The following is a 24187-nucleotide window of genomic DNA, read 5'->3' on the forward strand; positions in this document are numbered from 1 at the left end:
GCCGATGTTGAAGCGCACCAAAGTATCTATCACAAGGGAAAAACAAACTCGAGATTATGTGTCGGATGGAACCTTGTCCTTCAACGACGAGGACGCGAGGGTATCGTGCAGCGCCACAATGATGCGCTGGTAATATCGGTACTTATGATTAAATCTCGAGTTAAGCGTGAGTTAATTGATCTAGGTAGCTTAGACAACATCATCAGATCGAGGGTCGTGGAACAGCTCGACCTATAAGATCAGATTGTGCCTGCGATCTGAGTCCTAAACGAGTTCAACATGGCATGTGAGACCACTAAAAGGGAGATAACATTACCGGTGAACTCTGCCGGGACCGTTCAGGAAACAAAGTTCTATGTGATCGAAGGGGACATGAGGTACAATGCTTGGTTCGGGAGACCATGGATTCACAACATAAGGGCGGTACCCTCAACTCTGCACTAGGTGTTGAAGTTACCGATGCTGGAAGGAACAAAAATAGTTCATAGAGAACAACAGGCCGCAAAAGAGATGTTTGCGGTCGACGAAGTGGTCCTAGTATCCACACTTTCGACACCAAAGGAGCTAAGTCCGGTCACCAATGGAGAAACCAAATAGCAACTACTGGCACCGCCACCGTTCCAGCTAGAGAAGCAGGAGATGGATGAGATCGACAACTACGGGGTTCCCAGGCCTTTCATAGCTCCCGACTATTCCGACGCTACCGAATCAATGGTCGAGGAACTAGAGCAATTCATACTAATCGAACACTTGCCTGATCGAAAGGTATACCTGGGCACGAGGTTGAATCCGGAGCTCAAGAAAAAACTCATTCAATTTTTTGTAGCTAACAAAGATTGTTTCGCTTGGTCCCACCTTGATATGACAGGGATCCCACCAGAAATAACCACTCACAGGCTAAGCCTGGACCCAAAGTTTTACCTAGTCAAGTAGAAGAGAAGACCCTAGTTCGGGGTCAAACATGCTTTCATCAAGGACGAGGTATCTAAACACCTTAAATTAGGGTCCATCCGGGAGGTTAAATACCCGGACTGGTTAGCAAATGTAGTAATAGTCCCAAAAAAGGGGAACAAATTAAGAATGTGTGTGGACTATAAAGACTTTAATAAAACATGTCCCAAGGACTCTTTCCCTTTGCCTAACATCAATCGCATGATCGATGCAACAGCCGGCCATGAGACACTCAGTTTCTCGACACTTACTCCAGGTACAACCAAATACGGATGGACCCGGGTGATCAGGAAAAAACTTCCTTCATCACCAAGTACGACACCTACTGCTATAACGTGATGCCGTTCGGACGAAAAACTGCCGGCGCCACTTACCAACGCCTAGTAAATTGGATGGTCAGAGAATAAATAGGAAAATCAATGGAGGTTTACATTGATGATATGTTGGTTAAGTCCCTACGAGCAGAGGACCATTTGAAACATTTACAGGAAAACTTCAGCATATTGAAAAAATAGAATATGAAGAGCCCGGAGAAATGTGCGTTCAGAGTCGGGTCCGGTAAATTCCTCGGATTCATGGTATCCAACCGGAGAATCGAGATCAACCCCGATAAGATCAAGTCCATCAAAGATATCACTATTGTGGACAACGTGAAGGCCGTACAAAGGTTGACTAGACGTATAGCCTCCTTGGGATGATTTATTTCGAGGATATCCGACAAGAGCCACTGTTTATTCTCACTGTTGAAGAAAAATAATGACTTCTCATGGACCCCGGAGTGCCAGCGAGCCTTGGAGGAGCTTAAGCGATATCTATCGAGTACAACTTTGCTTCACATGCCGAAGACAGACGATCAACTATACATATACTTGGTAGTATCAGAGATAGCGGTAAGTGGAGTCCTTGTCCGCGAAGAGAAAGGTATGTAATTTCCAATTTACTATGTCAGAAGAACTCTTGGCGAGGCCGAAACTAGATACCCTCACCTAGAAAAGCTGGCGCTTACTTTGCTAAGCGCCTCTAGGAAGCTAAAACCGTACTTTCAATGTTAGCCCATATATGTCATAACCAGTTACCCATTAAGGAACGTAATGCATAAACCCGAGCTCTCGGGACGGTTGGCCAAATATGCCTTAAAGATTAGTGGGTACGACATCGAGTATCGGCCTCGGACATCCATTAAGTCTCAAAGTTTGGCAGAGTTTGTGGCCGACTTTACGCCGGCCTTAATACCCGAGGTCGAAAGAGAATTGTTGTTGAACTTGGGGACCTCTTCGGTAATCTGGATCCTCTTTACAGACTGCGCCTACACGAAGGGGTCCGGACTTGGCATTGTATTGAAACCGCCCGCAGGTAATATAGTTAGACAATCTATTAGGACTGTAAAATTAACTAACAATGAAGCCGAGTATGAGGCCATGATTGCAGGTCTCGAGCTGGCTAAAAGCTTGGGAGCAGAGGTGATCGAAGCTAAGTGTGATTCCTTCCTTATGGTGAACCAAGTTAATGGGACCTTCGAAGTGAGAGAGGAACGAATGCAAAGGTACCTGGATAAACTGCAGGTAACATTACATCATTTCAAAGAATGGACTCTACAACACGTGCATCGGGGTCAAAACAGAGAGGCTGATGCCCTTGCTAACTTGGGATCGTCGGTCGATGACGATGAGTTCAACTCGGGGGCGGTCATACAACTCATAAGATCCGTAGTGAAAGAAGGTCACGCCGAGATAAACTCAACAAGCCTAACTTGGGACTAGAGAAACAAATATATAGAATATCTCAAGACCGGAAAATTGCCTTCGGATCCCAAGGAATCGAGGACTCAGCGTATGAAGGCATCCTGGTTCAGCCTATCCGAAGACGGTACATTGTTCCGGAGAACGTTCGATGGCCCATTCGCAAAATGTCTAAGAACCAGAGACACCGAGTACGTTCTGAGGGAAATCCACAAAGGCACCTACGGAAATCATTCGGGCGCCAAATCACTAGTTCAGAAAATAATCAAAGCCGTCTACTATTGGATCGACATGGAAAAAGACGCAAAGGAGTTCGCACGAAAATGCGACTGATGTCAAAGGCCTGCTCCGATAGTTCATCAACCCATGGAGCTATTACATTTAGTCTTGTCACCCTGGCCATTCATGAAATGGGGAATGGACATCATCGACCCCCTTCCATGGGCACCCGGTAAGGCTCAATTTATATTGTTTATGACTGACTATTTTTCTAAATGCGTAAAGAGACGTTTGTAAAGGTCAGGGAGAAGGAAGTCATTGATTTCATCTGGGACCACATAATATGTTGGTTCGGAATGCCGGCCGAGATCGTCTATGACAATGAGAAGCAATTCGTTGGCAGCAAAGTTAGCAAGTTTCTCGAAGATCATAAGATCAAAAGAATCCTGTCAACGCCCTATCACCCTAGTGGGAACGGGCAAGCGGAATCCACAAACAAAAACATACTCCAGAACCTCAGAAAGAGATTGACCAACGCCAAAGGAAAATGGAAAGCAATCTTGCCCGATGTCCTATGGGCATACCGTACGACCTCAAAGTCCAGTAATGGGGACACCCCACTCTCGTTACGGCACCGAATCTCTAATACCAGTCGAAGTCGGAGAACCGAGTCTCAAGTTCCGATATGCAACCGAAGAATCAAACAACGAGACAATGAACACGAGCCTGGAACTGTTAGATGAAAGGCGTGAAGTCGCCCTCGTCCGAATGGCCACCTAAAAACAACGGATCGAGAGGTATTACAATCAAAGAGCCAACCTTCGACACTTCAATGTCGGGGACTTAGTGTTGAGGAAGGTCACATTAAACACCCGGAACCCAAGCGAAGGAAAACTGGGACCAAATTGGGAAGGTCCGTATCAAATTATCGAGATCACCGGAAAAGGGTCGCACAAACTCAAAGCAATGAACGGTGAATGACTACCAAACAATTGGAATGTAACTCACTTGAAACGATATTACTGCTAAAGTATGACCCCGTTCAATTCTTTTATTTATCTTCATTTTGGACTAACACTTGCAGGAAGCCGTCGAAGAACAACACAATATTTTAGGCCTGAAAGCACGCGTCACGCGTTTTTTCCCTTGAACCGATTTTGTCCCAAATAGGTTTTTTAGAAAGGTTTTTAACGAGGCACCAGTGGATCGTGCTAACTTAGAATCGAAGACCGGTTGTCAACAGTATTTGAGGCTTCTCTATGATCGACCTCGAACACTGGGGGGCATCACTCTTGGAAAACGATTTTGGCAAGGAAAGAAACTTTGTGCTCGAATAGTGTATGCTCGATCGATAGGATTTACTGTAAGGGCCAAACGGTCGAATGAACCATGCCCACATATACCACCCGAGCACAAACACAAAGCTTGAACATATGTGTAACAAAATTGAAAGGAAGTTTCTACCTTGCAGATAAATATTTTGCCCTTTGTAAATTTTTTCTTTGTTATATTTGACCCCCCAAAGACATCGAGCCCAAGGGCTACCTCACTCGGGGACTTCCGCCCAAGGCAGGTTCGGACATCCGGGATAATAATGTCCGGGGGCACAAAGCTTATTTGGCAGTGCTCAAACTTTAAAGGCTACAGCCACCCCCATTCGGGAACAGTTATCTCGGTTCAGCCTGGATGACTCGGGGTAACAAGCCCATTGGGAAACACCCAAACTAATAAGGCTACGGCCGTACTAAAACGGCTCAGAGATGTCCGAAACCCGTAAAAAAAAATAAGGCCTTCAAAATTTTTAAACCGGTTCAAAAGGCTACCCTCGACAAATTATAATCTAAAATATTCTAAGTACTTTCGGAAAAACTTCTAGTCATACCGAGCCCCCACGAGTCTTAAAGAAAATAATATCGAGAGCGAGGCCTGTTTGAACCTCCGAACAAGACCCAATTATTACATGCTAAGGCATTCAATATATTTGCAATCATAAAGAACAAAGCGAAAGGAAACGAGCTTAAAAATGTCGAACGGAAAAAAGAGCCTTATATATATGTGTGAAAAGATCTTTACAAAGCCCAAACGACCTTCCCAAATAAGTACAAAAATACAAAAGTAGAAAAATAAAGAAAAATATACAAGGCACTTAAACGACTTGGTCTCCACCAGAGCCCGCCTCGTCACCGGCACCATCAGAGTCTTCTCTGCCCCCGGATCCGTTCGAACCCTCGGAGTCATCTTCATCCTCGGGATATGCCAGTTTCTTGGCCTTGGCTTTGAACCCCTTAGCACTTTCGACCTCGGCCGATAAATCAAAACCCCGAGCACGAACTTCTTCGAGGGCCTTCCTTCGGGGCTGCCACTTCACATATTCGATGATATCTTTCAGCCGGTCCTAGGATGCTTCGGCATCGGCCTCATATTGGGCCACCATCTCGTCGGCATCAGCTTTTGTTACTTCAACCATCAACTTGGCCGCTTTAAGCTCCTTGAGAAGAGTCTCTCAATCAGAAACAACCGAGCTTAGCTGAGACTGAAGCTCCTCAAGCTTTTGGGACCGAGCCTCAACCTTCTTCTTCACCGCTCGAAGCGGGGCCTCCATCGAGGCCAACTACGCTCGGGCAGTCTCCTTTTCCGAGGATAGGCGGTCCATCTTGCCTCTCCACTCTTCGATCTCGACCTTGACTACATCCATCTCAGCTCGGAGTTGGTCAATCCGATCAATCTTCTGCTATACCTGCGGGTTTCGATCATTAGTCACCGTGTCTAGCTCATCGTCACTAACTTTAAAGATTTTTACCTGTTCAACTAGGTCGACATGTTCTTTCCGAGTCGCTTCTAACTCAGCTCGAAGGCCCTTAGCCTCTCCTTCACGCTGCTCGTTGAGAAGTTTGTACGTGTCTCTCTTCTTAGTAAGTCCTCTAACTTCAGCTTCGAGCTGGTTCAACTCATCTCGATACTGGAGGAAAGTTTTTATGATGAAGTACCGAGGCCTACAAATGCGAAGAAAAATATTAGGATTATCAATGAATTAGTTCAAGTGTAAGAGGAGAAATTGAAATCATCGAGGGTTGTCTAAAGTTACATGGTTCAGTGCGTGTTGTGCTTTGTTGAACAGGCAGGGCGCGCCTACCTCGTTCATTTTGGCTTGATCTACTTCGGTCACCAGGCACCAGAAGTAATTGGCCACCCCTTCGGGGGCGGAAAGAACCCGGGTATCCTCTGGAATAGAGATGATGATGGATCGCTTCCGGTCAGGATCTACGCTCGAGGCAGGGAACCAGTTGATCAGTTTCGGGCTCGAGGTAGGCCCACTTGCTCCCAAAGATGGACTCTTCTTCGGTACCTCTAAGTTACCCAATACGGTGATGTCCTCCATGGTAGTGGAATCCACGCCATCAAAATAATTGTGGAAAGGGTCGTCTGCACCATGGGCCCCCTTGTTGGGGCGTTCTTTCACCGTTTGGGCCTTGTTGTATATAGACTCAGTAAACGAGGGTGACTCGGTGATATCTATCACACTAAGTGCCTCCTTCGGGGCATTGCCCGCATCCCCGGAAGCCTCGCCCCCGGCTTCCTCATCGACCTCATTAGCTTGAGGTAGATCGGCCTTGCAGTTCTCTGGTTCGGAAGCCCCCTACCCTTCGAGGTGCGACGGCACGCGGGCCACCAGAACAAAGGGTTCTTCTTCCTCTTCGGATTCGTCTCTCAGCCGATAGAGAGAATCTGAAGATGGTGCCCGGGCACTCGAAGCCCTTTTTCTTTTCTTCTCTTCGGCCTGTCTCGGAGCAGGGGACACAGTAGGTAAGTCCTCACCACCGGCTGGAGGCCTCAGCTTGATATCCTTAGATAAACCTGCAAAAAGAAGTAAAGGGAGTAGGGGATTAATATTAAAAGAGGAATCCTAATACTACCTACTCGGGAAAAAATCTCACCATGGGAACGGGCCTCCCAACGGACCTTCGAGAGCTTGCGCCACGAGCTCTTAGAATATGGCATCTATGATACGATGCCCTCGACCCACTCATTGAGTCGAGGGACAGCGTTCGGGACCCGAGCGACGCCTGCACCACGACAAAGCATCGGTAAGAAAAAGAAAAGCAAGTGTAAAAGTGCTATTCAAAAGTAAATCATACTTACAAGAGGTATTCTACTTCTCGGAGAATGGCCTGCACTCGGCTGGGATTAAGTCCGAAGTCCTCACTCGGACAAAACGGCCTCGCCAGCCCCGATCTCGGTCCTCATCAATACTTGAGAATGGGGCTTTATTGGCCTGGCACACAAGATTTATTAGTCCCCCCTGGAAGATTCGGGGACTGTACAAGCGTAGAAGGAGGTCGAAGGAGAACGAGCACCCATCAATTTTGTTCACAAAGAACCGGAGGAGGATCATGATCCTCCAGAGCGAAGGATGAATCTGACCGAGGCATACTTCGTACCTCTTGCAGAAATCTATAATGACCGGGTCCACCAGGCCCAATGTAAAGGGATAAGTGTAAACACTTAGGTATCCCTCGACATGGGTGGTAATGGCTTCATCGGGGTCGGGGATCACTATGACGTTATCGGCCCAGTTGCAGTCCTTTCGGATTGTAGGGAGGACTTTTTTAGTGATCGAGTAGATGTATATCGAGACCTCCTCACACCGGCCTTGTACGGAGGAAGGTTTTTTAACCTTGAAATGGACGTTGACCGAGTCGTTTGCAACTTAGTAGCTAGCTATGAAGTAGAAGGGGTTTCTTTCTGCAGAACGATTTTGAAAGTCTTTACCATTTCTTTAAAAAATGGAGGAAAATCTGAGAAAGGTGGAGAAAGAAAGGAAGTTGAAGGATTGGACTTGTTGGCTTGATATGAAGATGGATAAAAATTCTTGCAAAGGATCTCGAATAACCGGAGTAAAAGTGCTAGAAAGTATTGAAATCTTAAAGGTACGAGGGTAGAAGGTTTAGATGTAAAGTTAAAATAAACAAAGGAGGGGGTATTTATAGTATTCCAACGGCGTTTCGCATCCAGGGACGGTCGGCCGGCGGCTGACATGCATTTAATGCCATTAAGACTTGACTGATGAGACGTTTAAACTGTTTTGTCGTTTCTGTCACGGTGTATCGAAGTAAGAATCGAAAGCTCATGTCGTTTTTCATCGTTAACTCTCCGAAAAATGAGGGGACTATCTGTATACGGGTGAAATCGAGCTCATGGTACATCCCAGACTCCGACATGATAAGCCAGGTTCGAGACATGGCAATAAGGGACCAAAATCAAGCCAAAGTCCCACCGGGCTAAAACCTGAGGGCACGACCCCTGTCTTTGAGAATATCGAGGCCATGATCCCGGAATCGGTCCTAGACTCGAACGACTTCAAAGAACATTGTCAGTAGCCGGCATAGCCAACAGAAGGCCGAAATATATGTGACCGGCCGAATATTACGGCGGGGATCTCGGCACGTACTGATAAGGGATTTGCAATCAGTGAATCAGAAGATATTTTACCTTTTATAGAGTTGTACCTAAAATAGGATTCCCCTACTATATAAAGGGGGTCTAATAATTTATTTGACACGTTGTAACACGCACTAAAAAGTAATACATTATTATTTTCTCTGTTTTTAAGTTCTTATTCTTTTTTGATCGACACCGGCCATGGTGAACCCGGCTCGAGAGCGATTATTCCATCAAAGGTGAAACTATCCAATTCATGAGGTTTTAATTTATTTTATCTTTATTTAGTCAATAACAATTTAATTTATCGCTTTGTATAAAGTTAATCCATGTACCTTAAAATTACTTACAAATTTAAGTGTTATCCGATTTTGAGGGTAAACAAGGATAAGCTGAAATGATAAGAAAGTAAAAGAGATATGATTCTTATTCAATGATCCTTGACTAGAAGGAAGTTGATGAACAAGACTGGTGCGTAATTAATGAACATAATAGTAAGTATTGTTCTTAGAGTTTTTTGTATTTGAATCGGAATTGGGTATAAGGAAAATTGAGAGTATTTATATTACAAAGCAAGTGTAATTGTACCCTAGAATTGCGCTTATCCGTTACGAACATTATTTAGCCAGCTTGTACATTACGCTTGAATGATATGTAACTGGTAAAGAATTAATGCCATAGAATTAATATTGATTATAGGATATTTCAGCACCTGTTGATCTGCTGATCACCTTATTCGGACATTGCATATTTTTAGGATACTTGGTCACCTATTCGGAGACTCTGGATGTCACTTCCCGGATAACATTATATGATCCATGTATAGACAACTTGGGATATACTTTCTAAACTGACCTTCCAATCCTATTCACTAAAGTAGACTTGTTTGACTATTGATTAGGCCATGTCGAGATCGTATATTACCAATACAGTACGTAGAGCTTGCTTAGTTTGAGTACATTTTTGTAAATTATGATTAGCAATTGGTGTTTAACCTAAAACATAGAACAATAAGTTAAATCAATTAAATTTATAGAATTAGTGTGATGCCCATAACGGAGGGCGGGCCGATGAAGGCGGGTCAAGCAGGACTGACAGGCTTCTAGGCTGGCAAGCTTCTAAAGAAGGGGTGCACATGTCACCTTAGGCGAATCTCACATCGGAATAGGAGAGGAAAGTGAAGAGCTAAATAAGGAATGACACAAGTTCACATGATATGTGCACTTTTGGGGCTCGAGGTGGCGTATCCCAAAAAGACAAATCTGTGCGAGCCTAGGCCCAAAGCGAATAATATGTGCCATGAGTTTGGGTCATGAAATCTATTGTCTCTGAAGTCCCAAGAGCGGTTTCAAGAGTTTTCACCTTGCTCTTTGATTCTCAGAAATCACGAGTACCCTGGGAATAGTTTTTCACCAGCCGGTTAGCGTATTTCTCCTTTTGAGCAAGTAATACCTTAAGAACCCGGATTTCCTCGAAATGCGCAGAAGCTTGCCTAAAGAAAGAATTTTCTCTCTTTTATTGCCTACTTCCGTTGCTCAAATTCTTCTGTAACTGACTTGGCTTGGTAATCCAAGGCCTCTTTGTCGGCCTTGAGATTCTCAACGTTGGTGTTTACCCAGAAAATCGAGTAACAATTAAACTTATATTGTGATTTTAAGGATATGTGATTTAAACCATTACCAATTGATAAAAATGAATTAAATAGATAAATTGGACAAAAATAAATCTAACCAGTCTGCAAACAATGCCTCGATCTCGATTCGAGATAGTCTCGAGGTTTAGTTAATAAGAATAGTAGAGGATGGAACAAGCAGTGATGAACAGTAAATAAGACAAAGAAAACAACGTATATGTATATTCTTCTCAGTAAATCATGATCCCTCCAAATGATTGGATTCCACTTTATATAGTAGAGGAAACCTAATTATGGTATATCTCTAATTACAGAAGGAAATCGTATAAACAGCTAGTTAATCGCTTCTAATTTGGTCTGTTCTGAGATTCACGCCATAATCCTCGACCAGTCTCGGATATCCTTTCCGAGATTCACGTCGTGATCTTCGACCGACTACTGATATCTCGCCATTCCGTTATTATGTTGCCATCGAAGTCTGTCATACTTGGTCTCGATAGTTGCTGGCCTCGGTCTCAACGTACACTTCGATCTCTAGACTTGATGTCTCATCTTCGAGCTCGGGTCTAATTTATAATGAGGCTACCCCCGATGCAACTCCCTTGTCACGATCAAACAGCAAAATCGGGTTGGCCCGATTTTGACCGTATACAAATAGTCCCTTCGTTTCTTGGAATGTAACGAGAAGAAACAAATTGAGCCTTCGATTTAGTACCTCGACCAATTATGACGTCAACATCGTGACGTAAGCGATTGAAGCGATTGAAGCATCGCATCTGCACAGTTCCCAAGGTCATTAATTAACGCTAGGTGATGGTCGGCCACTAGTGCTTTGAAACCATCAAAGTGGCTATTATAAATAGACCACCTTCATAATCCTCTTAAACTTTACTTTCAAACTTCTTCTAATCCTCAAAAAACTCTTGTATTCTCTTCAAGTTCATTAACTTTGCCGGTTTCTGTTTGCCAATCTCTAAAGAACAAATTCCGCCTTCTTCTTCCTTAAACCTCATATAGCAATGGCAAAACATCAAAATCCGTTCCTCAAGAAGAAAAAGCCTCCTCGTCGCGGCCGGCCGATGGCAAAACACCGGTGGAGCCACGTATTGAAGAGTGCATCCCCAGGCCATGTGAACTTACTTCCGACTTTAAAGTCGAAAAACCCTCTTCGGTTCTTGGCCGATGCGTGCCCATGTCTAGATATATCTGTTCGATATCCGAAGTCGATCTCGAGCAGGTGAAAAACGACTGGCACTGGGAGAATAAAGAGGTGGTGATTCCTACCCCCGAGGAGGACATCACCACTCATGTGAAATTGTTCTTAACTGTGTATACTTACCCTTTCACACTGGTTTCCGTCGATCCCATCATAATCGACTTCTGCCGCCAATACCGGGTAACCCTAGGCTAGATCTACCACTCTTTTTGGCGTATTGCCATTTTGCTCAGATTCTTCTCGAGCAAGATCGAGGGGATGTCTTTCATCCTCGATCATATCATTAGGATATACTAGCCCTATCTTTATCGGGGCAGACTGATAAGGCTTCAGCGTCGGGCCACGAAGGTGCTATTCTCGAGCATAGACGAGGACAAGGACCGAGGATGGATGTGCTGGTTTGTCCGAGTCAGGACCTCCGATTTAATCCTCGTCGAGAAGATGCCATTCCCTGAAGAATGGAACATGAAGCGTAAGTAGAACTTCACCAATAACGTTTGATTAGCTTTTACGTTTCTTTTATCTCTTCTCATTTATATTCTTCTTTATGGTGCATCTTCCCCCTGGTTTTCTGGTGCAGTCCCAGACCTTGCAGGTTGGGTTCGACAACTGGTTTCAACCTCCTCCTATGCTGAGCGCTGGTGGTGCGATTTGGCCAAGGGTCGATGGGAGGCCAAACATCATGGTAAGTTCCCCTGTACGTGTTTGATGATTTCCTATGAAATACTTCTTTTTTAACCTGATTTCTTCTTATACAGGTCTTGGAGATAATGTCGTCATGAGGCCGGCTGCCCTCGGGGAAGAGGAGGCCCCGAAGCTGACCAAAGACAAGAAAAGGAGAAGGGACTCGACTCCAGATACCCCAAAGCCCAAGAAAAGCAGGGCTCAAAAGTCAAAGACTGATCCCTCCGTTCTGTCTGTCGATGTAGCCTAAACGCTATAAGATGAGGACGAGGAGGGAGAAGATGTCGTCTCCCTGCTGGTGGCTCGGAAAAGGGAAAGAGTCGAAGCTTCGATAACTGCTGAGTCGGTGACGATTGAGGGGGTTCAGCCACAGATCGAGGTGATCTCGGGGGAAGGTCTTAACAGAGTCCCCGAGTCATCGGCTATTGATGACGCCTCCTGCCGTGATGAGCAACCGGCGGGTGTGCCCGAAGGGTCTAGTTCCGAGGCCCTTCAAAGAGAAGATAATGCCCCGAGTGACTCGCTCGGGGCAATTAATATCGATGATTCGCTGCCCGGTCCCACGTTCTCCGAGGGGAAATTTCGGGCTGCCCTGTCCATGGGAACCCCCGAAGTGGGGACGGCCCCCGAAGGGAACGATATATTTTGTGGTTGCTTCACAGGGGTCGATGATGTTTCCGACCTTGACGCATCACTCATTTTTGATGAGGCTCAGCGGCTTCTGAACCAAGTGAGTTTTAGCCCATGCTACCATGCTTGTGTATGTTCTTATTTCTCTAAGTCTGATTTCCTTTCTTTCTATATAGGCTACAACGCTCCAACAAGAAGCGTCTTCCAAGTATCGAGCTGAGCTGGCCCGATGTGAGGCTAATCTCAAAAAGCTTATGGAGGAGAGAAACGCCCTCAAACTCCTTTATGTGCAAAAATAAGAGGAGATCGTGAGCATTCGAGCCGAGCTGACAAGAGCTCATCGAGATCAGACCGAGCTCATTGAATGGGTAATGTAAATTTTTGGGAGCTTGTTATGTATTGACTTGATATTGGCAACTAACACTTTGATCATGCAGGTTCAGCAGAAGGCCGAATTGGTTGAGCAACTTCGTGAGGAGGAGAAGATGAAAGAGGCAGAGACTTTGGAGTGGAAGTAGAACATGGACCGTCTCGCCTTGGAGAAAGAAACGGTTCAGGCCCAACTGTCTTCGGTTGAGCATCAACTCCAAAGTGTGAAGGAGGAGAACTTGGCCGGAGCCCAGAAGGTTAAAAAGCTCGGACTCGATTGGCTGCTGAGCTTGCAAGGGCCACATCCGAGGTAGAGGTGCCCGTGGCCTCCTACCGAGCAGACGCCGAAGCCACTAACACTCGGGCAAAGGAAATTTATGTTGCTGCTAAGGTTAGATTGTCCAGTGTTGTCGAGCATGCTAGGTGCCAGTCTCGAAGAGAGACTCTTGAGGAGGTGCATGCTCGTGGCTTCGACCTCACGGCTGATATCGAGAATGGGAAGGTTTTGGAGGACGAGGCCGGAGCATTGCTTTCCGATGAGGAAGACTCTGCGAGTGGATCCAAGAGTGGAGATGAAGATGAAGCTCCCGAAGATGCAGCTCCCGAGGTGGACTAGGCACTTAGGATTTTTTCTCCTTTTGTTTTTTGGGTAAACCTTGAGTGGTCTTTGTAAATACTTTGCATATATGAAAGATTTATTTTCTTTCCGTTTCGTTGATTTCTGATTTATGATAAATTCTGTTTTGCCTTTGCTTTGTGAAAACTTTGTTGCAATCGGGTTACTGTAGCCTCTATAGTCGAGTGAGCAATAACTCGAACTTAGAGTAGAACAAACCCTTAGGTTTTTTAGTTAAGCCAGGGCGAGTCCCCGAGCTTAACAATATGTTCGAGATTTTAATTTCGGATGGCTTAATCGAAGCCGTAAATGTACTGCTTTTATAGCTAAGTTCGAGTAAGTTTTGAACTCACAGTAACAGACCCCTTAAGGTTTTATGATGAATCCTCGAGCTATATTTTATTTGAGCTCGGAATAGTGGAACCCTTAGGTCCGAATTGAGTGAGAACAAAATCTCGAAATCTCGAATTCTCTAAAAGATGGCTATTTTTTCCTTTTTTCGGCTTAGAAGACTTAGTAAAACATTTTTCTTTATGCCTTAACACGTATTCTTTACCTATTGGGTTTTTTGAGAGTTCGATGTCGATTGAAACCCCTTTGCTTTTTGTCTTAGCACGTTTGTGTTAAGATTATTTGGTACCTCTTAAGGTTTTTCGAGGGCTGGTTTTATCGAGGCCCTTTGTGTTAAGATAATTTGGTACCTCTTAAGGTTTTTGGAGGGCTGATTTTATCAAAGGCCCTTTTGATTACATGCCGAGGGTAGCTTTTTTTAATCGAAGCGTTAGTCCCCAAGAATGATGGACTTGGCCTATAGATCGAGGAGTGCCTCTTTGAGGTCTTATGAATTTGAGTTTAGATTACTCAAATATGTTGATCGTCGACGGCAGTCCCCGAGTGTATGAGGTATATTTGCACTTGGCCCTTAAGCCATTTCTCACAAAATCATAAGTATGGAGCTTGTATAGTAGAAACTTTTCTTTGAGACACAAGACGTTTGATATAAAAAGAATGCTTCTTTGTATAATTTATTCATGCGTACATGTTTTGCCATCGGGGCTCGACTAATCTATACGGACACGGTTCATTCAACCGTGACAAAGTTTCTCTATCGAGTCCCTTTGACACGAAGTATTTTCCTCGAAAGCATAACATCCGAGGGTGATGCCCCCTAGTATTCGAGTTTGATTGTAAAGAAGCCTTGGATACTGTTGAATGGTCCTCAGGTAGCACATAATTGTTGCCTCGTTAAAAACCTCGCCGGAAAAACCCACTTGGGACAAAAACCGATCTAAGAAAAAAAGAGTGCGACGCGTGCTTTAAAACCGGAGGTCTCGATATCTTCTATCGATCATCTGCAATGAGTTAGTGTCAAATATATAAATAAAAAAAAGTGGAATAAAGTCATACCTTAGCAATAATATTGTTTGAGAAGCGATATGTTCCAATTATTTGGCAGTTGTTCGCCGTTCATCATGCCGAGCTTATAAGATCCCTTTCCGACGATTTCGAGGACTTGGTAGGGTCCTTCCCAATTTGGGCCGAGCTTTCCTTCATTAGGATCTTGAGTGTTGATGGTGACTTTCTTCAGGACTAAGTCCCCGACTCTGCAGTGACGAAGGTTCATTCTCCTATTGTAGTATCTTTCGATTTGTTGCTTTTGTGCAGCCATTCGAACGAGTGCAGCTTCTCGTTTTTCATCCAATAAGTCGAGGCTAGTATTTATAGCCTCTTGATTTGACTCTCCTGTCGTATGTCTAAACTTGGCACTGGGTTCCCCGACTTCGACTGTAATCAAGACTTTGGAGCCATATACTAAGGAGAACAGGGTTGCCCCCGTACTAGACTTTGACATTGTTCGATACGCCCAAAGGAAATCGGGTAGCATTTCTTTCCATTTCCCCTTAGGGTCGGTCAACCTTTTCTTTAACTTTTAGATAATGGTATTGTTCGTCCACTCGGCCTGTTCGTTCCTACTAGGGTGATACGGCGTTGATAACATCCTTTTTATTTTGTGGTCTTCAAGGAATTTCGTCACTTTGCTGCCGATAAATTGTTTTTCATTATCACACACTTTTTCGGCAGGTATCCCAAATCGACATACGATGTGATCCCAGATGACGTCTATAACCTCTTTCTCTTTCACTTTCTCGAACGCCTGTGCTTCAACCCATTTAGAGAAGTAGTCAGTCATAAATAAAATAAACTTGGCTTTACCTGGGGTCGATGGCAGAGGGCCGACGATATCCATCCCCCGTTTCATGAATGGCCATGGGGATAGGACTGAATAAAGTTGTTCTCCGGGCTGATGGATCATCGATGCAAACCTTTGACATTGATCACATTTTCAAACAAACTCCTTAGTGTTTTTTTCCATGCTATACCAGTAGTATCCTGCTCTAATGATTTTGCGAATCAGTGATTCAACGCCGGAGTGGTTCCCACAAGTGCCTTCATGGACCTCTCATAGAACATAATCGGTGTCTCCTAGTCCTAAGCATACTGCGAGTGGTCCATCGAATGTCCTTCGGTATAATGTTCCATCTTCAGTCAATGTGAATCGAGCAGCTTTGGTTCGTAGGGCCCTCGACTCTTTAGGGTCCGATGGGAGCTTTCCATTCTTCAAGTATTCAATATATTTATTCCTCCAATCCCAGGTTAAGCTTGTAGAGTTTTTCTCGGCATGACCTTCCTCGATCACGGATCTCGAGAGTTGAACGACAGTCCCCGAGCTGATATCATCTTCCTCGACCGATGACCCTGAACTTGATAGCGTATCGGCCTCACTGTTTTGTTCTCGAGGTACATGCTGTAAAGTCCATTCCTTGAAACGGTGCAAGGTTACCTGCAGCTTGTCCAAATACCTTTGCATTCTATCCTCTCGAACATCGAAAGTTTTGTTTACTTGGTTCACCATCAGTAAAGAGTCACACTTGTCTTCAATGATTTCTGCTTCTAAGCTTTTAGCTAGCTCGAGACCTGCAATCATGGCCTTGTACTCAACCTCAGTGTTAGTCAACCTAGAAGTTTTGATAGATTGCCTAATAGTGCTACCTATGGGCGGCTTCAAAACGATGCCTAACCCGGACCCCTTCACATTCGAAGCACCGTCTGTGAAAAGGGTCCAAACCCCCGATGATGTTCCCGATTTTAATAAGAGTTCCTTTTTGACTTCGGATATGAGGGTTGGCTTGAAATCGGCCACGAAGTCCGCTAAAATTTGAGACTTGATGGCCGTTCGGGATTGATACTCGATATCGTACCCACTAAGTTTGACGGCCCATTTGGCCAATCGGCCTGATAGTTCGGGTTTGTGCAAAATATTATGAAGTGGGTAAGTGGTTAATACACATATAGGGTGACATTGGAAGTATGGTCTTAACTTTCTAGAGGCACTTATCAGTGCAAGTGCCAATTTCTTTAAGTGCGAATATCTAGTTTCTGCTTCTCCTAAGTTCCGACTTACATAATAAACGGAAAATTACGTACCTTGCTCTTCTCGAACTAGGACACCACTTACCCGATTTCCGATACTGCCAAGTATAAGTAAAGTTTCACATCTGCCTTTGGAGTATGAAGCAGTGGTGGGCTCGATAGGTATCACTTCAATCCCTCTAATGCCTGTTGGCATTTTGGGGTCTAGGAGAAATCGTTCTTCTTTTTGAGTAGAGAGAAAAATCTGTGGCTTCAATCCGACGACCTCAAAATGAATCGGCCTAAGGCAGCTACCCGTCCGGTTAGTCTCTGCCCGGCTTTTACACTGTCCACGATGGTGATGTCTTCGATGGCCTTGATTTTATTGAGGTTGATTTAGATCCCCCGATCTCAACGTACACTTTGATCTCTAGGCTTGGTGTCTCATCTTCGAGCTCGGGTCTGATTTATTACGAGGCTACCCCCGATGCAAATCCCTTGTCTCGATCAAACAGCAAAATCGGGTGACCGTATACAGTTGGATTCCCATGTTTTATTGGCTCTTGTCAACTCCGTAATTACATCCCATAGACAGTGATCCTCTTCAAAGTTTAGATTCCAATCAAATTTCACTACGAAATAAAGCATGCGAGTAACGGTATTTTATAAAAATCAAAGAAGAAATATCGTAAAAGGGCCTAGTCTAAGAGGCATATGCATCATATCATTAATTAAGCTGCCGATGAAAGCTTTATCTATCTTTTCCTTCTGTAGAGGATTGATTAGTCCTTTTAACCGAGGATCGGCGGGATCCTGACGAGATAAGAGGTTTATATTGCAAGGAAATTCAACCATGACAATATTTTTTCTTACTAGCACTGGTCGAAGGGCCAGCTTTTGCTCCTTGAGGGATTGGGAAGTCGGGCAGGGGCTCTAGTAGGGGAGGAAAGAGAGTCTACAGAACCTTGAGGTCTCACAGACCAGTTCAGTCTATTAGGCCATCAAAGCCTTCCTAGAGAATAACATGTTAGCATTCATTATCTCCGGAATAGGGACTACATCTTCCACATGCCCTTAGCTGGATTTTCTTCACATCCGCCACAGGGATATAGGAACGTTTTCTGGTTCATCTCAGAGACGAAATTGAGATTTTTGGGATTGGCTTGGGGATTGTTGTGACCATCCCCCGATTATTCTTTCTTCTTCTTTCTATATCTTTTCTTCTTATTGGACGGCCCGCAAGATCACCTTCCGAAACAGAACTTGTTGTACTGTTCTTCTTCCGTTTCAAAGCAGCCATCTTCTGGATTTGATCCTAAGCTTCGACAAGATTTGAGATTTCAATGGAGAACCGAGATCAGGTTTGTAACTTACTCAAACAAAGACCTACAAAAATAAAATGAATATTAGATACGAAGATAGATAAGGAAAGCAATAACTATCAGCTCGGAAATACTTACGATGGTGTTTAGCTTTCCAATCGAAAATCTTGGAAATAGCCTTCCATGTCCTCAACTTCATAGTGGAAGAACACAAGCTTTTTATGTCTAGCCTTTGATGTTGGGGACTTCACCAAATGACTTCATGGTAGCTGCAGTTCAAAGAGAAATTTTATGGGATGAACAACAAGAACAAAATCAAAATCTAGAGTTAAAAATGACACTTATTCTTGGCATTCCATATCTACACGAAAGTGTGATCACAAGACTGAACTAGATCTCGGGTTGGCACAACAATAAATATTTTGTACCACCCCCATTCATGATCATCATTAAGTTCAACAATAAGCACATTTGTTCCGGGTAGAAACGATAAAACCTCCATCCTAGTATAGTTTCGGGGAGTAAAGGTAGAGAAAATGTTTGAAGGTGAGATCTTTGTATACAGTCGAAATCGGGCATACCCGATTTCGTTGGCATGGGAGTTGCCTCGAGGGTAACCTCATAATAGATCGGGCTCGAGCTCGAAGATAGAACATCAAGCCTGGAGATCAAATTGTTCATTGAGATCGAGGCCAACAACAATCGAGATCAATCACGACGGACTTCGAGTAAGGTGTAATAATGGAATGGCGAGCTATCAGTAACCGGTCGAAGATCACGGCGGAAATTCCGGAACAGATCAAATCAAAGCAGTTATTAGTGCCAATCATGGGATCTACTTCCGTCATTAGAGTTGTACCTTATTTAGGATTTCTCTATTATATAAAGAGGGATCCCATTCACTTGTGAGGTGGACAATTATTATTCACTGATAAGAATATACACATACGCTGCTTTATTTGTTTTACTTACTGTTTATCGCTGTTTATTCCATCCTCTACTGTTCTTATTAACTAACCTCGAGACTATCTCGAATCGAGGTCGAGGCATTGTTTGCAGACCGATTTGATCTATTTTATTGTCCAATTTATCTATTTAATTCGTTGTTTATCAATTGGTACTGGTTTAAATCACATATCCTTAAAACCACAATATAAGTTTAATTGTTACTCAATTTTAGGGTGAACAGTTTGGAGCCCATCATGAGGCTAAGGATAATAGTGATTGTTCAGTACTGATTCTAGTAAAACACACTATTTTATGCTTGTTCTTATCAAGTATCTTTGCTTTCAGGTTAAAACATGTCAAACTCACAAAACGCATCCACACACGGTAACAATGGCCTCGGATTCCACGGTGAAAACGAAAATGTGATTGCTCCAGGAGTCGAGGTGCCACAGGCTAATCTCGGGGGAGCACCGGTTGCCAACCTAGTCGATGTCAGCTCACACGTTGCTCTAAACGCGGACCTAGGCACAGATCTCGATGGGAGTGTACGTAGAGAAGGCCGATCTAGTGGCCAAGGAACACATGGCAGAGGAGACGAAGGAGTCAGTCTCCAAGTGATATTCGAGATTCTTCAGGCTTAGCAAGCCGCTATTGCTCAGTTTCAAAATCAACATAGAGCTCCGAATAGGGTCGATCTGGAAATTACTCGCCGTACCAAGATAGTACCGGAAAGGTCGAATGGTAACGAATCGGGGACTGATCCTGTAGTAATGAAAATGCTCGAGGTGCTCACCAAAAGAATTAAATCAGGGGCGAAGAAAATCGAAGCCAACGATAAAAAAGTGGAGACATACAACTCTCGAGTTGATCAGATACCGGGGGCACCGCCAATCTCGAAAGGGATGGATTCGAAGAAGTTTGTACAAAAGCCGTTTCATCCAAGTGCGGCTCTGAAGCCTATTCCAAAGAAGTTTCGTATGCCAGACATACCCAAATATATATTGGGACCACCGATCCCAATGAGCATTTTACTTCATATACATGCACCATCAAGGGTAACGATTTAGAAGATGATGAAATCGAATCTGTGCTGTTGAAAAAATTCGGAGAGACCCTTTCGAAGGGAGCAATGATTTGGTATCACAACCTGCCACCAAATTCCATCGACTCATTTGCCATGTTAGCAGATTCGTTCGTAAAGGCACACGCCGGGGCCATAAAGGTCACAACGAGGAAATCAGACCTTTTCAAGGTAAGACAAAGGGAAAATGAAATGCTGAGGGAATTCGTGTCCCGATTTCAAATGGAACGCGTGGAGTTGCCACCGGTCATGGATGATTGGGTCGTTCAAGCTTTCGCCCAAGGGTTGAACGAGCGGAGTTCGATAGCATCACGTCAGATGAAACAAAATTGGATCGAGTATCCAGCTGTAACTTGGGCAGATGTGCACAATCGATATTAATCGAAGATCAGGGTCGAGGACGACCAATTAGGAGCCCCTTCCAGTTTAGTACATCGAAACAGATCGGCAGTTAAAAAATAGAGGGATGTAGATAGGGAGTCAAGGTCGACCAGAGACCGATATCAACCATATACCGTTGAACGAAGGAACAATGGTTCAAGATGCAATACCGCCCGGAACGATCGAAGAAGTGATCTAGGACAGAATTCTCGGGGACTTATGAGAAAAAGTGGTTTTGACAAGTATGCCGATCCTACAGAGGCACCTTGGTTATCAAAATATAACTTTAGCATCGATGCATCGGGTATTGTATTGGCAATCGGAAGGATCAGAGATACTAGGTGGCCCCATACAAACTGATCCTTCCCAAAGAAACCCAAATTTGATGTGCAAGTATCATGGCATGCATGGTCCCAAGACCGAGGACTGCAGGCACTTATGGGAGGAGGTAGCCCGTCTATTCAATGAGGGCCACCTTCGAGAGTTCCTCAGCGATCGAGCCGAGAATCATTTAAGAGAAAGGGAAGCCAGCAGGAAAAATGAACAGGAGGAACCCCAACATGTCATTCATATGATCATCGGTGGGGTCGACATTCCTGTCGGGACCCATATTCAAACGCACTAGGGTATCAATCACTAGGGAAAAACGAACCCGAGATTATGTGCCCGAAGGCACTTTATCATTCAACAACGAAGAAGCAGAATGCATTTCTCAGCCCCACAACGACGCTCTGGTTATTTCTATCTTATTAAATAAAGTTCAAGTTAAGCGTGTTTTAGTGGATCCAGGTAGCTCGGTGAATATCATCCGACTGAGGGTCGTGGAGCAGCTCGGCCTACAAAATCAAATTGTGCCCGCAACTCGGGTATTAATCGGCTTCAATATAGCCAGTGAAACAACTAAAGGGGAGATTATTCTATTGGTGAACGTGGCTGGAACCATTCAAGATACCAAGTTCCATGTAATCGAGGGCGACATGAGGTATAATGCCCTACTTGAAAGGCCTTAAAACCATAATACGAGGGTAGTCCCTTTGACTCTCCACCAAATGATGAAATCCCTGACGTCGGACGGTGTAAAAATAGTATATGGGGAGCAGCATGCTGCAAAGGAAATGTTTGCGGTCGATGAGGTAACACCGATATCGACACTATCAACCTCGTAAAGGTCGAGCATCAAAGGTAAACAGGAAGTCAAATAGCAATCACAGCAACCAGCCTCGACCGAATTGGGGAAGCAGGAGATAGAATAAGAAGAGGAGGATTTTTCGACCCCTCGAACTTTTATTGTTCCCGAAGATTCTGACACCACCAAATCAACGGTCAAAGAGCTGGAACAGGTTATATTGATCGAGTACGTTCCCGAGCGAAAGGTATACCTGGGAACGGGATTAACCCCCGAACACAGGAAAAAGCTTATTCAATTTCTTTTTGATAACATAGATTGTTTTTCTTGGTCCCATTTAGACATGACAGGGATCCCACCGGAGATAACGACGCATCGGCTAAGCCTGGACCCTAGGTTCAAACCGGTGAAGCATAAGAGAAGACCCCAGTCCGAGGTAAAGCATGCATTCATAAAGGATGAGGTAACTAAACTTCTCAAAATATGGTCCATTCGGTAGGTTCCCGAATGGTTAGCCAATGTAGTTGTAGTCCCTAAAAAAGGGAACAAACTTAGAATGTGTGTAGATTATAAGGGTTTAAGCAAGGCGTGCCCCAAAGATTCTTTTCCACTGCCTAACATCGATCACATGATCGATGCCACGACCGTCCATGAGATCCTTACTTTTCTCGATGCCTATTCCGGGTACAATCAAATCCAAATGAACTAGGAGGACCGAGAAAAGACTTCATTTATCACCAAGTACGGAACATATTGTTATAATGTAATGCCCTTCGGGCTAAAAAATGCAGGAGCTACTTACCAACGCTTAGTAAATAAAATGTTCGAAGAACAAATAGGTAAATCAATGGAAGTTTATATTGATGACATGCTAGTTAAGTCCCTGTGCGCAGAGGACCATTTGGCTCATTTGCTGGAAACGTTCGAGAATTTAAGGAAATACAACATGAAGCTCAACCCCGAGAAATGTGCTTTCGGGGTCAGTTCAGGCAAGTTCCTTGGCTTCATGGTATCGAATCAAGGGATCGAGATCAACCCCGATAAAATCAAGGCCATCGAATACATCACCATCGTAGACAATGTAAAAGACATGCAGAGGCTAACTGGATGGATAGTTGCCTTAGGCCGATTCATTTCGAGGTCGTCAGATCGAAGCCACAAATTTTTCTCTCTACTCAAAAAGAAGAACAATTTCGCCTGGACCTCGGAATGCCAACAGGCACTAGAGGAATTGAAGCGATACCTATCGAGCCCACCACTGCTTCACACTCCAAATGCAGATGAGAAACTTTACTTGTACTTGGCAGTATCGAAAATCACGGTAAGTGGTGTCCTAGTTCGAGAAGAGCAAGGTACGTAATTTCCCTTTTATTATGTAAGTCGAACCTTAGGAGAAGCAGAAACTAGATATCCACATTTGGAGAAATTGGCACTTGCACTGATAAGCGCCTCTAGAAAGTTAAGACCATACTTTCAATGTCACCCCATATGCGTATTAACCACTTACCCACTTCATAATATTTTGCACAAGCCTGAATTATCGGGCCGATTGGCCAAATGGGCCCTCAAACTCAGTGGGTATGATATCGAATATCAACCCCGGACGGCCATTAAGTCTCAAATTTTAGCGGACTTCATGTTCGATTTTATGCCAACCCTCATACCCGAAGTTGAAAAGGAACTCTTATTAAAATCGGGTACATCATCAGGGGTATGGACCCTCTTCACAGATGGTGCTTCGAATGTGAAAGGGTCCGGGCTAGGCATCGTTTTGAAGCCGCCCACGAGTAGCACTATTAGGCAACCTATCAAAACTTCTAGGTTGACTAACAATGAGGCCGAGTACGAGGCCATGATTGCAGGTCTCGAGCTAGCTAAAAGCTTGGGAGCAGAAGTCATTGAAGCCAAGTGTGACTCTTTACTGGTAGTGAACCAAGTAAACAAAACCTTCAAAATTTGAGAGGATAGAATGCAAAGGTATTTGAACAAACTGCAGGTAACTTTGCACCGTTTCAAGGAATAGACTTTGCAGCATGTACCTCGAGAACAAAACAATGAGGCTGATTCACTTGCAAATTTGGGGCCATCGGTCGAGGAAGATGAGATCAGCTCGGGGACTGTTGTTCAACTCTCAAGATCCGTGATCGAGGAAGATCATGCCGAGATAAACTCTACAAGCTTAACCTGGGATTGGAGGAATAAATATATTGAATACTTGAAGAAAGGAAAGCTCCCATCGGACCCTAAAGAGTCGAGGGCCCTACAAACTAAAGCTGCTCGATTCACATTGGCTGAAGATGGAACATTATACAGAAGGACATTCGATGGACCATTGGAAGTATGCTTAGGACCAGGAGACACCGATTATGTTTTACGAGAGGTCCATGAAAACACTTGTGGGAACCACTCCGGCACCGAATCA

The sequence above is a fragment of the Nicotiana tabacum genome, chromosome 13, assembly GCF_000715075.1.
Source record: "Nicotiana tabacum cultivar K326 chromosome 13, ASM71507v2, whole genome shotgun sequence".
Taxonomy (NCBI): domain Eukaryota; kingdom Viridiplantae; phylum Streptophyta; class Magnoliopsida; order Solanales; family Solanaceae; genus Nicotiana; species Nicotiana tabacum.